This window comes from Bos grunniens, chromosome 23, assembly GCF_055505025.1.
Source record: "Bos grunniens cultivar Pamir isolate PY7600 chromosome 23, Bosgru_T2T1.0, whole genome shotgun sequence".
In the NCBI taxonomy this organism is placed as follows: Eukaryota; Metazoa; Chordata; class Mammalia; order Artiodactyla; family Bovidae; genus Bos; species Bos grunniens.
In genome coordinates, this window is record NC_141187.1 from 44,693,387 (window position 1) to 44,708,497 (window position 15,111).

The 15,111-nt window shown below is 45.9% G+C and overlaps 1 long non-coding RNA gene across 1 annotated transcript; it reads left to right on the forward strand.

Annotated features, from left to right (window-relative positions):
- Nucleotides 1–236: 236 nt before the first annotated feature.
- On the forward strand, nucleotides 237–14,107 carry LOC147347737 (uncharacterized). Its single transcript, XR_015152544.1, has 2 exons — nucleotides 237–596; nucleotides 13,760–14,107. It is a non-coding gene; the product is annotated as an uncharacterized LOC147347737 (long non-coding RNA).
- The last annotated feature ends 1,004 nt before the right edge of the window (nucleotides 14,108–15,111 follow it).

A 15,111-nucleotide genomic window follows, 5' to 3' on the forward strand; every position in this document is an offset into this window, starting at 1 on the left:
CAGGTACTGGGAGGGCCTTAGGGTCTGGCCCCAAGCACTCCCTCTAAAGTGGGTGTTTTGAATTCAGGCCTTGGAGGTTGCTTTCTGCTTTGACGCTTGTTTCTCTCTCCGTTTTCCTGGTTATTAGGAGAAAGTGCCTCCTCTCCTCTTTCCTGGGTAACACTTAGAGCTTCGGGGCCCTCCCACCTTCCCCTCCCTCCTCTCCTTCTCACCAGGAATCCTTAGCAGACTCGTGTGCCTTGCCCTCTCGCCTCTGTCCGCAGAGGCAACCAGGGGCCTGATGTCCCACGACGATGTAAACACAGCCAGTCTGGAAACTGATCTGGTCTCTGTTGCTTCCTTTCTCTTGAATTAAATTAAAAAAATTAAAGTGAGAGAGACGCCAAGGGTTAAGAGACAGGCGCAGAGAAGAAAAACAGCTCTTAAATGCTGCTTCGCTCATCCTTGAGAAGGTGGGGGAGACCGGGAAGAACGCTCCTTTGTTTAGGGGAAGCTAGGCTGGAAGACTCTGCTGAATGAACCCCGCGGGCCTGTCCTGGAGAGAAGAAACACAGGAGACGGTGATGCTCCCTTTAATATCTGGTCCACTTAAATAGGTGCGAGTTTTTGGCTGGGTTAAAGAGGCAGCCAACAGTCCCGGGGTGGGCGGGGCCAGACGAGAGCGGGCGGGGCCAGGATGAGACAGTGGGCGGGCCAGAAAATGAGTGGGCGGGGTCATGATGAGACGAGTGGGCGGGCCAGAAAATGAGCGGGCAGGGTCAGAATGAGATGAGTGGGCGGGCCAGAAAGAGGAGTGGGCGGGGTCAGGACGAGACGAGTGGGTCACTGGCTGATGCTCCTCACCTGTGTCCCCCGCCCCTTCGTCTTCTGCCCTCCTCTGCCGTGTGGTTGGGGGCATCTACAGGGCAGCCTCACCGAGGCCCCTCTGTCCCGGGGGCTTCCTGAATTTTCTGCTAAGGGGAGACACCAGCAGGAGATGGAAGGGACCAGGCCGTCTCATGGGTGGCCGCAGCCCCCTCCCCGCCCCAGCGCTCCCTGCCTTCTGTTGACCCGGTCCCTCCACCATCAGCCCGCCAGTCCTAGAGGTGGTGACCGCTTCCAGCATCTGTTGTTTCCGGGGCCTCATCGCCCCACGCTGCTTCCTTTCATCCTGCCTGCCCTTCTGTAAATAGTCCCTCCATTACATTTTTTTCAGCTGAACACTCTGGATTGTGCCATCTGTTTCCTGCCAGGTCCTGGCTGATACTGTCAGTAAACCTTCTCTCCCTTAGGCTTAAAATAAGTTGGTGTGGCCTGTGTACCCAGAGTCAGTAGCTAACACCTGTAGCAACTGATTGCTTATGGGCTGAATTTTTGGCTGTGCACCCCATCCGGCTCTACCTTTCCCATACTTCCTATTTGGGTCATTATCTGCTGATTAGGTAAAATTGTAGGTAGCTATAGGATAATGTGGTATGGTGTTTGACCTTGGGCAATGATGCAACTCTTTGTGCCTCAGTTTCCCTCATTCCTAAAAATGGGTATAATAATAGCATTGTCTTATAGGGTTTTCATGAGAGTTAACTAAATTTAAGTGAGTATGGCACATACGATAGGGCACAGCACAGAGTAAGTGCTCAATAATTGGGAACTATTTTTATTACCTTATTAGAGAAAGGATTTTACTTGGAATTAAATCATGAGGTTTGAATTCCAGTTCTGTCACTAAGAGGGTGACTTTGAAATGACCACTTAAACTCCTCAAGTTCAAGTTTTGAGTTTAGAGCATGGGATTCACAATAACTGCCTCACTCCATGGGAAAGGTTTTTGTAAACTTGAAAGAACTACACAGATATGAGGTTGTCTCACCACACGGTGGTAGAGGATTCCCTCTGTTATATGTGGGTCTTTGCTCTGGTCCATGGGTTACCGTCTTTCTAGGAGTGTTTCTCCAGAGAAAAATGGGTATTTGTTCCCCATCCAGTACTTGTGGGAACATAGTTTTATCCAGGGCTTCCTGCTGCTGCTGCTGCTAAGTCACTTCAGTTGTGTCTGACTCTGTGTGACCCCAGGGATGGCAGCCCACCCGTCCCTGGGGTTCTCCAGGCAAGAACACTGGAGTGGTTTGCCATTTCCTTCTCCAATGCATGAAAGTGAAAAGTGAAAGTGAAGTCGCTCAGTCGTGTCCGACTCTTAGCGACCCCATGGACTGCAGCCTACCAGGCTCCTCCGTCCATGGGATTTTCCAGGCAGGAGTACTGGAGTGGGGTGCCGTTGCCTTCTCCATCAGGGCTTCCTAGGAGGCCCTAATGATAAAGAACCCACCTGCCAATGCAGGAGACCTAAGAGATGTGGGTTCGATCCCCACGTTGGGAAGATCCCCTGGAGGAGGGCTGGCAACACACTCCAGTATTCTTGCCTGGAGAATCCCATGGACAGAGGAGCCTGGTTGGCTATAGTCCATGGGGTTGCAAAGAGTCGGACATGAGTTATATCTAAGGAAGAGAAGAGAAAGGCAGGGTGATGGTTATGGAGGGAATCTGTAAGGGGTATGGTAGTGTGTGTGTGTGCGCGCACGCGTGCACTCCTGTGGTACTTTTTCTGTTTTTCGAGGAGCCATATTCTTCAGGAGTCCAAGGCCAGCTCTCCTTGGCTAAGACTGAGGATGTGTCTGGAAACCTGAGTGACTAGGAAGGAAAAGGCCCAGAAAAGACATGAAATATTTGGCCATCAGGAGAGAGAGGGTGCAGTCTGGCTGGAATGGATCAGACTACAGGGACCACTGCTGGTTCCCCAAGGGTCCAGCCCAGCGGAACCCTGAGACCCCGTGGAAGCCTCAGGTGGTCACATGACACTGGAGTCTGCACTTTCTCTTCTCTGGGCCTGTCTCTACCAACCAGTCCTGATCTTGGACTCTGCTTAGCAGATAGACCCTGGTGCTGGGAAAGATTGAAGGCAGGAGGAGGGGACAACAGAGGATGAGAGGGTTGGATGGCATCACCGACTTGATGGACTTGCATTTGGGTGAACTCTGAGAGTTGGTGATGGACAGGGAGGCCTGGCGTGCTGCAGATTCTGGGGTCGCAAAGAGCTGGACATGACTGAGCGACTGAACTGAAGTAGCAGATAGATCCTCCCCTCTTCTCCTCAGAGTGGTCCTTTCTTGGTCTCAGGCATTTCTGGTACAAAAGTGCAGAATGATAATCACTGTTACTTCGTCTGAGGTTGTCCCCTGACTCTGGGCCTGGACCGCCTCCATGTAATATGCCCGGTGCTACTTGCTCTCGGTAGTTTCTGGAAAATCCTAGTAGCTCAGCGTCAGCAGAGCCTGCATGGCTCCCCTGTGACCTTGCCGCTGCCTGTGGCTTTGCCTGAGGGCCGGCAAACTCCAGAGCTCACAGCCAGCCCTGCTGCCCTGACGCAAACGCTCCCCTGGCGGCAACCCAAAGGCTATTTCTGAGGCTCTCCCGGCATCTGTGTCCTGAGGGCTCATATGCCAGCCGTTGAAGGACCCGCATTTCTCCGTCTCCAGGCTCTGCTTCCCTCTCCTGTTGTCCTCTTTTTCTGGCAAATGCGCTCGTCTGTGACTTTGACTTGGTCGCCCTGCAGTGATGGGTGTTTCTCTGCCCGGGCTTGGATATTTGTCGATGCTGTCAGACTGACCCACTCCTCCTTTGCAGAGGGTTTTGTTTTTGTTTGTTCAGTTGGCAGAGACTCCCGCAGGCACTGGGGTCCTGTCTCCTTGCTTGTCACGCAGCCCTGTGAGTCTACAGTGTTTGGGCTTCTCTGGTCAGGCCTGGGAGACCCATGGTGCCCACGCCCCTCCCAGCAGCCCAGGTAGACTCACCTGGGACCTTGCGACATCTCAGGGGAAGCTTGACTTTCGCCTTGCCCAGCCCACACCTCTCAGCACAGATAAGGACAGTCAGAGGTCTGGAATTCAGAATTGAAGCATCATATCAGGGCACCAGGTTGAAAAGGCTCTCGTTATCTGTCCAGATTTCCCACCAAACAACTTCCCTAAAAACGTGATTTCTACTTTCACTTAGAAATCATTTTGCTGAGTCCCGTTCCTTAGCCTGCTTGGATCCCATTGATGAATTATTCGGGGAACAGAACAGATGGGAATTTCTTCCTTTCTGTCCACTTCAACAGGTTCTCTGACCTAGTTCTGCCTATACTGAAATAAACATAATGAATTTTTTTGTTTGCAGTTTCCAATATACAGTATGAGGTTTCTGAAAATGCCTATTCTTAAAGTATATTTATTATTAGGTGAAAAGGCTCCTGTTATTCTTCAAAAAAAAAAAAAAAGATCAAAGATCCTAAATACTTTGTTCTGGCTCTTTTTAAAAAAAAACAGATGAAGCCACTTAGCATTCCTTAGCTGAAACAGAAATGTAGTCAGAAGAAGCTGGTTGCAAATATTTGCATTTATATACAATTTTAGTAGGAAGTATGTGGCTCAGCTGGTAAAGAATCTGCCAGCAATGCAGAAGAGCTGGGTTAGAACCCTAGGTTGGGAAGATCCCCTGGAGAAGGGAAAGGCTACCCACTCCAGTATTCTGGCCTGGAGAATTCCATGGGTTGTATAGTCCATGGGGTCACAAATAGTTGGACATGACTGAGCGACTTTAACTTCATTTTATTCTAAACTTTTCCAAAGTGTGAGAACTACAGAAGCTAACAACGATATTGAATACGTTTCAAATTTGTAACAGGGATTTACATGATAATGTGGTACATTATCTAGATCATTAGAAGGCAAATCTGAAAAACCTTCTTCAGCTACTGGGCTTTTTCAGTGGCAGGAAACCCTGAATCACATGCTCTGCTGGAGACAGAGAATTTTTTTTGACAGCATTCTACCCACCATGTGATATGATGATCATTTTAATGAACTCCATGTCCTTGAGTCATATCTTAATGAGAACTTGCTGGCTAAATATGAAAAAGGAAGCTACAGATTAGAGCTGGACAGAAGTACTTAAAGAATTTCATTGTTAAAACATTCATCTTCCAAAGAATAAACAGGGTGTGTGAATTCTTCCAGTCACTATTGGGTTGGGACTCAGTAGCCTCATGAATATTTCTTTTAAGTGGCTCGTGATAGAAAATTTCAGATAATAATGTAATGAAATCCCACTTCTCCAGCACCTAGTTTCGACAGTTATCAACATTTTGCCAATCATATTTCATCTATCCTCCCTGGATTATTTTTTTAATTAAAAAAATTGTTTTCGAGTATTTTAAAGTAAACTCGTTAATATAAAAGCTTGCATGATGATTAATTTTATGTGTCGGCTTAGATGGGTCACTGTATTAGTCTGCTAAGGCTACCATAAGAAAATACCAGAGTGAGTGGCTCAAACAGCAAAAGTTTATTCTCACAGTTGTGGAGGCTGAGTCCAACATCAAGGTGCCAGCAACAGAGGTTTGATGCTGAGGCCTCTTTTCTTGGCTTGCAGGCAGCAACCATCCTCCTGTGTGCTCACGTGACCTCTCCTCTGTGTGCACTTCATAAGGCCTGTAATCCTATTGATCCAGGCTCCACCCTTAATTTAACCGTAATTACCTTCTACAGTCCCTATCTCCAAATCCAGTTATGTTGGGGGTTAGAGTTTCAACATATGAATTTGGAAGATGGAGGATGGAGGACACAGGTCAGCTCCTAACAGCCACTGTACTCAGCACTTTGGTCAGATATTATTCCAGATGTTTCTGTGAATGTATTTTTCTAGACACGAATAGTATTTAAGTCTGCAGACTCAGAGTAAAGCAGATTGCCCTCCATAATGTGGACAGGCCTCATCCAATCAACTGAAGGCTTTAATAGAACAAAAACTGAATTAGAGTTCTTTGTTAAGCCCTGTGTTCTCATTTGGGGCTCAGACTATATGCTCATCTCTTAATAGAATATGGTGCATTGAATGGTCAGCTGGATTATTTGACAGTAGGCTTTGTTCCAATTCTCCTCACCCATTAAGCTTATGGGCATTTGCCTTCCTCTGTGGACCACTTTATAGGGAAGGGAGTACATTGACCAATAGACATGAATATTTCAATTCTCCAGGCAGTTGCATTACTGACAAAATTATATATAGGCATTTTGATTTATACATCTGTTTTCCATGACTTTGGTCAATGTGAGTCAATCCCCAGAATCTGATTGGCTGAATAAAATGAAAGAAACTGAATTGCTTGATATTCTCAGGTCGAACTCTGGATTAACAACTCCACCAATATCCTGTCATTGAGGGAAGCCCTGCCTGCAAAGCCTGCCTACCTTTTTTTGAAGTAGCATGTTATTTTTGTCCTCTTGGGAAGAGAACCTTTCACCATCAAGAACACTGAAAGGAACATTAGCCTTGTTTTCTTTGATTCTAATCACTTTAACTTTTTCCCCCTCAAAGGGCTCTGCTGTGTGTACTGTGCCTTGCATTCTTCAACCTCATCGCCCCATGGTTCCACCTCAGAGACCCTGCCCTGCTGTTCCTTCAGCCTGGAGCCGTCTACCACCTCAACACACCCGAACATAATTACCTTTTATTCGTTTTTCAGATCTCAGCTCAATTATCACCTTCTCGGGGAGATCGTCCCCAGTCCTTAGACTAGGTGATATCCTTCTGTTATATGCTCTCATGGCACACAACACCTTTCTTCCCTAACACCTGTCACTGTTTGTAATTAAACATTTATTTGTATAATTATTAGATTAGCGTTGAGAGATAAGGACCACTTCTGTTGTGCTTACCTTTGCGTCTTCTGTGCCCATCACCAGCCCAGCACAACAGTAGGTGCTGATTACCGACATCAGTGACTAAATGAATGACTGACGTCTCCCCAGGAGAGGACAATGATCCCAGCACTCTAGGAATCCAAGACACTTGGGCGCATATGATGGGTAACCTGCTTCACCCAGACTCCTTTCCTCACCTGCAGCTCAGCATTCCTCAAACCTGGACCAAGGCCAGACATCTACTAACATCCTCAGATTCACCAGTTGGCTTAACCATGGAGTGTAACCCTTCATCCTGGGTTAGTCAGGTGCTGTAGGCTGGTGTGGAGTGTGTTCTTGGGGGTACCCCTCCTCATGCAGTCTTGTATTCACACCATATTGGTCCTGGTTTCTGACCAACTTCCCTCCTTAAACTCCAATTTTCTTCTGTGATGAGTTCAGTTCATTTCAGTTGCTCAGTCGTGTCCTACTCTTTGTGACCCCATGGACTGCAGCACGCCAGGCCTCCCTGTCCATCACCAACTCCCAGAGTTGTCCATTGAGTAGGTGATGCCATCCAGCCATCTCATCCTCTGTCGTCCCCTCCTTCTCCTGCCTTCAACTCTTCCCAGCATCAGGGTCTTTTCAAAAAAAGCACTCTGTGATGAGTGCTCTGCCCCAAATGCCAGCCCCCTTGATGCTCTGCTTAGCGTCCATAGTTCTGTCCCTCTAGGAGACTGGCCCACTGTCATGGGACTGGCCCATTGTCAAATCTGTCATGTACTGGCTCTGTGACCTTGAACATGCCATATCAGCTCTCTGAGCCTTAGTATCCTTAATGAAAATATGGGCCAACAGCCTGGTCTTCTGCAGTGCTGGAGGAACTAATTAGAAGAATACAGATAGTAATACTTCCTCACCGAAAGTAAAGAAGAGAACCTTGCAAGTCTGGATTTGGGGAGAGCATCTGTAAAAAGGAGACACTTCAGGTGAGATGGGAAGGATAAATAGGAGTTTCTGAAAGATATAAGGTGGCAATGATGACAGATTAATTCATTTCAATGAATATTTTGGGGAGCAATTGCTATTTCTCCAGAATTGGGTTATTAGTTTGGATAATGCAAAAAAGGCATGATATGCTCCTGACTTTGTGTTGCTGACGATTATGTTATGGTGACCACATATTCACACAGACCAGGGACTCTCAACCACAGTATTTTGTCTCTTAAGGAGAAAAATCTGGAGACATTTTTGCTTGTCATGCCTGGAGGAAAGAGATATGCTTATTGGATCTAGTGGGTAGAGGTCAAGGGTGCTGACAGACACCCTATACTGAGTTCACATACTTGCGAAGGCTCTTAAACAATGGGCCATAAGGCCATTGTTTTTAAGGCCCTGGGGGTGGCTTCAAGGCTGAGATGTGAGATGAATCTTGAAAAATAAGTTGGATTTTAAGAAGTGGAAATGTCTGTAGCCTCCACTTTGGCACCTAGTGATGTGTATCATCGTGTTTTGGATAGTAGCTTTGGTGGGGTCAAACCAGGCACTCAGCGTGATGAAGGTTTGTGGCAATGACTGATCTGGCAGTATAGGCTGGTTAGCAGCACCCTTGACCTTACTGATCTTGGCAAGAAATTGCTTAAGGAACCTAAGGGGCACTGGCGAGTCCATTCTCTTACAGTCCTGCCAGAGAGTGAATTCCAAAAGCCCTGGGAAGAAAGACAGCTCTACTCTGAATAATCAAGTTGGCAGGGGACAGCCCAGTGGGCCTTGTAGTGTCCTTTGAAAAACTTCTTTGGTTTCCAACTTCATTTGTCTGTTTCTGCATGTCTTCCATATCAGGGAGAACAAAAACTCCAAACTCAGAAACTTTTTTTTAATCTTCAAATCTGCCCCACTTCTTGGTGGGGCTATGGCTGTATTGAAAATGTTTGCTTATTTGCTTAAGTTCATGGATGTGATATTGGTTTTGTATGGGGATCCTAGTATCTATTGGTTTTGTTTATTTGTGGGATTTTCCAGGCAATGATACTGGAATGGGTTGCCATTTCCTACTCCAGGGGATCTTCCCAACCGAGAGATGGAACCCACGTCTCCCGTGTCTCCTGCCTTGCAGGCAGGTTCTTTACCCACTGAGCATTCGGGGAAGCCCGTTTTATTGAAAACCCCAGGTCAGTATCAGGTCAGAAGCTGGCCAGCCCAGCTGTGGGTGATTTTGAGTGAGCAGCTGGAATTACTTTTCAGATATTTTGGCAACAGGGAAATCCCAAATGTATTTTGCCCCAAGCACTTTTACACTTATTTAAAAAAACATTTGTAGTGTAGAAATAAATTTAATCTCTGAACCCTTAATTACTTTAAACTTGACTCATTCAAATAGTGTTTATGTTTAAAAAGATGTTTTGTTCCAAGAAACCTGTAAGACATTAAAAATCCTACCCACTCTACTGTTGCCAGAAATAGAAAAAGCGTGACTGCCAAGAATAAATGAAACTGTACAACCACTTCGTAAAACTGTTTGGCATTATTTCACAAAATCGAACATTCATATAACCTATGACCCAGCAATTTATTCTTAGGTGTATACCTAACAGAAATCCCTGAAGGATATGCATTAAAAAGACATGTACCAGAGTGTTCAGATGAGCACAGTTTCTAACAACTCCAAACTGTAAGCAGACCCAAATATCCATGAATAGTAGCGTGAGCAGATAAATGGTTGTATAGTTATTTAATGGAATATTACACAGCAATCAAGTAAGTGAACTACACCCTGGGTAACTCTCCAAGACAACATATTCAATAAAGGAAGTCATACCAAAAAATACACGTTATATTATTCCATTTATATAAAAAATTTTAAAACTAGCAAAACTAATCTTTGTTAGAGGTGAACTGTGGTTAGCTTTGGGGGGTGGGGGAGTGGTGATGGTGATAGAGAGGGTTAGCAGGGCCTTTCTGGGGTGCTGGTAACATTCTACTTATCAACCTGGCGGGTGTTACGTAGACAAGAGTACCTTGGCATAATGCACTACCCACTCTTGAGTAATGAACTTTTTAATAAGTTTTTTTTTAAGTAAAAAATGCATTCTAAATCTCATAAGGTTTAATATCTTACGAACACAATCTAAATCTAAGAAAATATATTCTTTTCCCCCAAATCTTATTCCCACTGCTTTACCTAATTAGAAGGTAGTCTCCATTATAAGTAACTAAAGAGCCTCTTGATGAAAGTGAAAGAGGAGAGTAAAAAAGCTGGCTTAAAACTCAACATTCCAAAACTAAGATCATGGCATCTGGTCCCATCACTTCATTGCAAATAGATGGGGAAATAATGGAAACAGTGAGAGACTTTATTTTTGGAGGCTCCAAAATCACTGCAGACGGTGACCGTAGCCATGAAATTAAAAGTCGCTTGCTCCTTGGAAGAAAAGCTATGACCAACCTAGACAGCATATTAAAAAGCAGAGACATTACTTTGCCAACAAAGGTCCATCTAGTCAAAGCTATGGTTTTTGCAGTAGTCATATATGGATGTGAGAGTTGGACTATAAGGAAAGCTGAGCACCAAAGAATTGATGCTTTTGAACTGTGGTGTTGGAGAAGACTCTTGAGAATCCCTTGGACTGAAAGGAGATCCAACCAGTCCATCTTAAAGGAAATCAGTCCTGACTATTCGTTCGAAGGACTGATACTGAAGCTGAAACTCCAATACTTTGGCCAGCTGATGCAAAGAATTGACTTATTGGAAAAGACCCTGTTGCTGGGGAAGATTGAAGGCAGGAGGAGAAGGGAACAACAGAGGATGAGATGGTTAGAGGGCATCACTGACTTGATGGGCATGAGTTTGAGCAGGCACTGGGAGTTGGTGAAGGACAGGGAAGCCTGGCGTGGTGTAGTCCATGAGGTTGCAAAGAGTCAAACATGACTGAGTGACTGAACTGAACTGAACTCCATTATAAAGTACATAACTTGTATATTTGAATCATTTGGAATACCTAGAATGGATATCAGTATAACAGTTTAGGTTAGAATGAAAATAACCAGTTGGTCTTCTGATTATACAGTAGATAAAGAATCCCATAGGTCTCTTTACAGATAAACCACAGTTTTCTTATAATTCACTAAAAATTTCCATGTCTCTATTAGCTAAAGGAGAAGGCGATGGCAGCCCACTCCAGTACTCTTGCCTGGAAAATCCCATGGACGGAGGAGCCTGGTAGGCTGCAGTCCATGGGGTCGAGAAGAGTCAGACACAACTGAGCAACTTCACTTTCTTTTCACTTTTATGCACTGGAGAAGGAAATGGCAACCCACTCCAGTGTTCTTGCCTGGAGAATCCCAGGGACAGGGTGGGCCTCCTGGGCTGCCGTCTCTGGGGTCGCACAGAGTCAGACACGACTAAAGCGACTTAGCAGCAGCAGCAGCATTAGCTAAAAAGAAAAAAAGTAAAAACGTTTCACTTAAAGAGAGCTCAGCTCTTTTCTAGTGTAATATAGCTTTCTGAATCTTCAAACAATTTTGACATGGGATTCAAACTCAAGCATAGGAACAGAAAACTTTCAAGTATGCAAATGAGCAGGTCAGGAAGCAACAGTTAGAACTGGACATGGAACAACAGACTGGTTCCAAATAGGAAAAGGAGTACGTCAAGGCTGTATATGATCACCCTGCTTATTTAACTTATATGCAGAGCACATCATGAGAAATGCTGGACTGGAAAAAGCACAAGCTGGAATCAAGATTGCCAGGAGAAATCTCAATAACCTCAAATATACAGATGACACCACCCTTATGGCAGAAAGTGAAGAGGAACTCAAAAGCCTCTTGATGAAAGTGAAAGTGGAGAGTGATAAAGTTGGCTTAAAGCTCAACATTCAGAAAATGAAGATCATGGCTTCTGGTCCCATCACTTCATGGCAAATAGATGGGGAAACAGTGTCAGAGTTTATATTTTTGGGCTCCAAAATCACTGCAGATGGTGACTGCAGTCATGAAATTAAAAGACGCTTACTCCTTGAAAGGAAAGTTATGACCAACCTAGATAGCATATTCAAAAGCAGAGACATTACTTTGCCAACAAAGGTTCGTCTAGTCAAGGCTATGGTTTTTCCAGTGGTCACGTATGGATGTGAGAGTTGGACTGTGAAGAAGGCTGAGTGCCGAAGAATTGATGCTTTTGAACTGTGGTGTTAGAGAAGACCCTTGAGAGTCCCTTGGACTGCAAGGAGATCCAACCAGTCCATTCTGAAGGAGATCAGCCCTGGGATTTCTTTGGAAGGAATGATGCTGAAGCTGAAACTCCAGTACGTTGGCCAGATCATGCAAAGAGCTGACTCATTGGAAAAGCCTCTGATGCTGGGAGGGATTGGGGGCAGGAGGAGAAGGGGACGACAGAGGATGAGATGGCTGGATGGCATCACTGACCTGATGGACGTGAGTGTGAGTGAACTCCGGGAGTTGGTGATGGACAGGGAGGCCTGGTGTGCTGCGATTCATGGGGTTGCAAAGAGTCGGACACGACTGAGATACTGAACTGAGCTGAACTGAGCTACATGCTCCTGCTTAGAACTGTTTGAGTTCTTTTTGAAAAAAATTATTTTATTAAAGTATAGTTGATTTACAATGTTGTGTTAGTTTATTTGAGTTCTTGAAGGATTAAAGCTACCCAGGTGTTCTTTTCAAAGCTCTATAGCATATTACGAATGTTAATGGGACTGGCATGGCATCCATTATGGGCATATTTGGGTATTAGGTTTTCATGAAATGGATGTAACATTGTTCTCAGAGAAAAATGTGGTTGCCGAGTTTTGGAGCCAGTTTTCAAGGAGTGTTCTACTTTACAAAACCTACCCACAGGTATTATAAAGACCACGCTATAGTTAAAGGGAGTCACAGGGAATAAAAGAAAAGGCAGCCTCTGCCTTCTAGATCAGAGAAGGCAATGGCACCCCACTCCAGTACTCTTGCCTGGAAAATCCCATGGACAGAGGAGCCTGGTAGGCTGCAGTCCATGGGGTCGAGAAGAGTCAGACACGACTGAGAGACTTCACTTTCACTTTTTACTTTCATGCATTGGAGGAGGAAATGGCAACCCACTCCACTGTTCTTGCCTGGAGAATCTGAGGGATGGGGGAGCCTGGTGGGCTGCCGTCTATGGGGTCGCACAGAGTCGGACACGACTGAAGTGACTTAGCAGCAGCAGCAGCAGCCTTCTAGATCCTTCTAGATCCAGACTTGGACTGGTCTGTAGTTACACCCAAGTCTACTTACTTGTGTGGGCATCAAAAAAAAAATTTCTATTGGACCAGTTACTTTTCAGTTTCTCTTCTTTTCCTCTATGGCACAAGTACTTCTCCAACAGCCCAGGGCAGTACCTGACAGGCATTGATGGGCTCTTGGAATGAATGGGTACAAGACGACGAATACTATGCAAACTAGAGTGGGACCGTGGTCACTAACACAATCCTCACTTTTCAGAGGAGGCGGCAGTGCGCCCTTGCTGACAGTGACAGGTGGAGAAGACTGCAGGTCCTTCTCCATCTTGTCCCCTCTTTCTTACCCTCTGGCTGGTAAGATAGGGCTGGTCTTTGCTGCTCTGTGTTACAGAGCTTTGGGTAGGGAAGCTGATCTGAGAATTAGAGGCCATAACAGCAGCCTTCTTAAATCTTGTCATCCCACTGCCCACTTGTCCATGGTATAGCTGGCTTTTGAAATCTCTTACCTCCTCTTTCCCTTCCCTAGGGCTCTACCTGAGCCTCTATCTTCAAAGCATGACGTTCAAGTTTCCTGATAGGGAAACTTGTTGCCGTCAGAGTCCCACGCTTGGGCTTCCCTGGTGGGCCAGTGGTTAAGAGTCTGCTTTTCGGAGGGACGACTCGAATTCTATTTGGAGGCTTCTTTGGGCTTGCCGGGTAGACATCACAAGCAATGCTCACCCTCCCAAGATGAAGAAATTTATGGACAAGATGTTATCATTGAAATTAAATGGTGGCAGACATGTCCAAGGGATATTGTGGGGACTTGACCCCTTTATGAATCTAATCTGTCTTGCAATGCAGGGGATATGGGTTCAATCCCTGGTCTGGAAAGATCCCACATGCCTCGGAGCAACTAAGCCCATGCGCCACAACTACTAAGCCCATGAGTTGCAAGTACTGAAACCTGAATGCCTAGGCCCCGCCGTGCTCCGCAACATGAGAAGCCACCACAATGAGAAGCTGGCGCGCCACAGCTAGAGAGTAGCAACACGACTGAGAGACTGAACTGAGCTGAACTGAGTACTTTCTCTGCAAGTAGAGAAAAGCCTTGTGCAGAGCAGTGAAGACCCAGTGAGGCCGTAACAAGAAAAAGTCCCACACTCATATCGCTACTGAGAGTCCTAAATAAACACTGCAGTTTCTATTTGACAGCTTATCTATCTCCATTCTTGTGTGTGTTTTCTCCCCAGGGTTGGACAGGTCCTAAGAGGCTTCAGCAGCTCCTCTGAACTATTCTGCTGCTGCTGCTGCTGAGTCGCTTCAGTCGTGTCCGACTCTGTGCGACCCCATAGATGGCAGCCCACCAGGCTCCCCCGTCCCTGGGATTCTCCAGGCAAGAACACTGGAGTGGGTTGTCATTTCCTTTTCCAATGCATGAAAGGGAAAAGTGAAAGTGAAGTCTCTCAGTCGTGTCCGACTCTTTTCGACCCCATGGATTGCAGCCTACCAGGCTCCTCCGTCCATGGGATTCTCCAGGCAAGAGTACTGGAGTGGGGTGCCATTGCTGGCTCTCTTTACAACATTCAACAAAAATGTGACCTCATTTATGTTTCTGCAGTGTAAGCAAGAAGAGGCAGGTTACCTCCTCGGCACTCAGCCCAGGCAAGACTCCTTTGCAAGTGGAAAATAACTGAAAATAAGAGTTAACCACAGAAGGAAGAATAGGTGAATGCCAACTCATTAACAATGAAACTGGTGCCTCTGCTTCTGGAGCCTCTTGAGTAACAGGGTAATGCCACCACTGGGCAGACCCTTGCCTCCAGTCTAGGTGCCCAGCAGTCACTGGTTGACGAATCCTGCAGAGGTGGGTCGTGGTAACTTACACTGATGCCACCTTCGAGTCCTGGAGCATCCCGTGACTTCCATGAATGCAGGCCTCATTTCATAAAGGGGCCAGAATCTGGTTAACAGTTCTCGGTATCATCACAGAATATTTGAAATTAAAATATGTGGCTCCCAAGAAAAGAGGAAATTCTGTCCATATAAGGTGAAATAGGACCTGAGGACCACCCATATATATATGGCTTCCCTAGTGGCTTCTCTGGTGGCTCAGATGGGGAAGAATTTGCCTGCAGTTCAGGAAACTTGGGTTCGATTCCTAGGTGGGGAAGATCCCCTGCAGAAGGAAATGGCAACCCGCTCCAATATTCTTA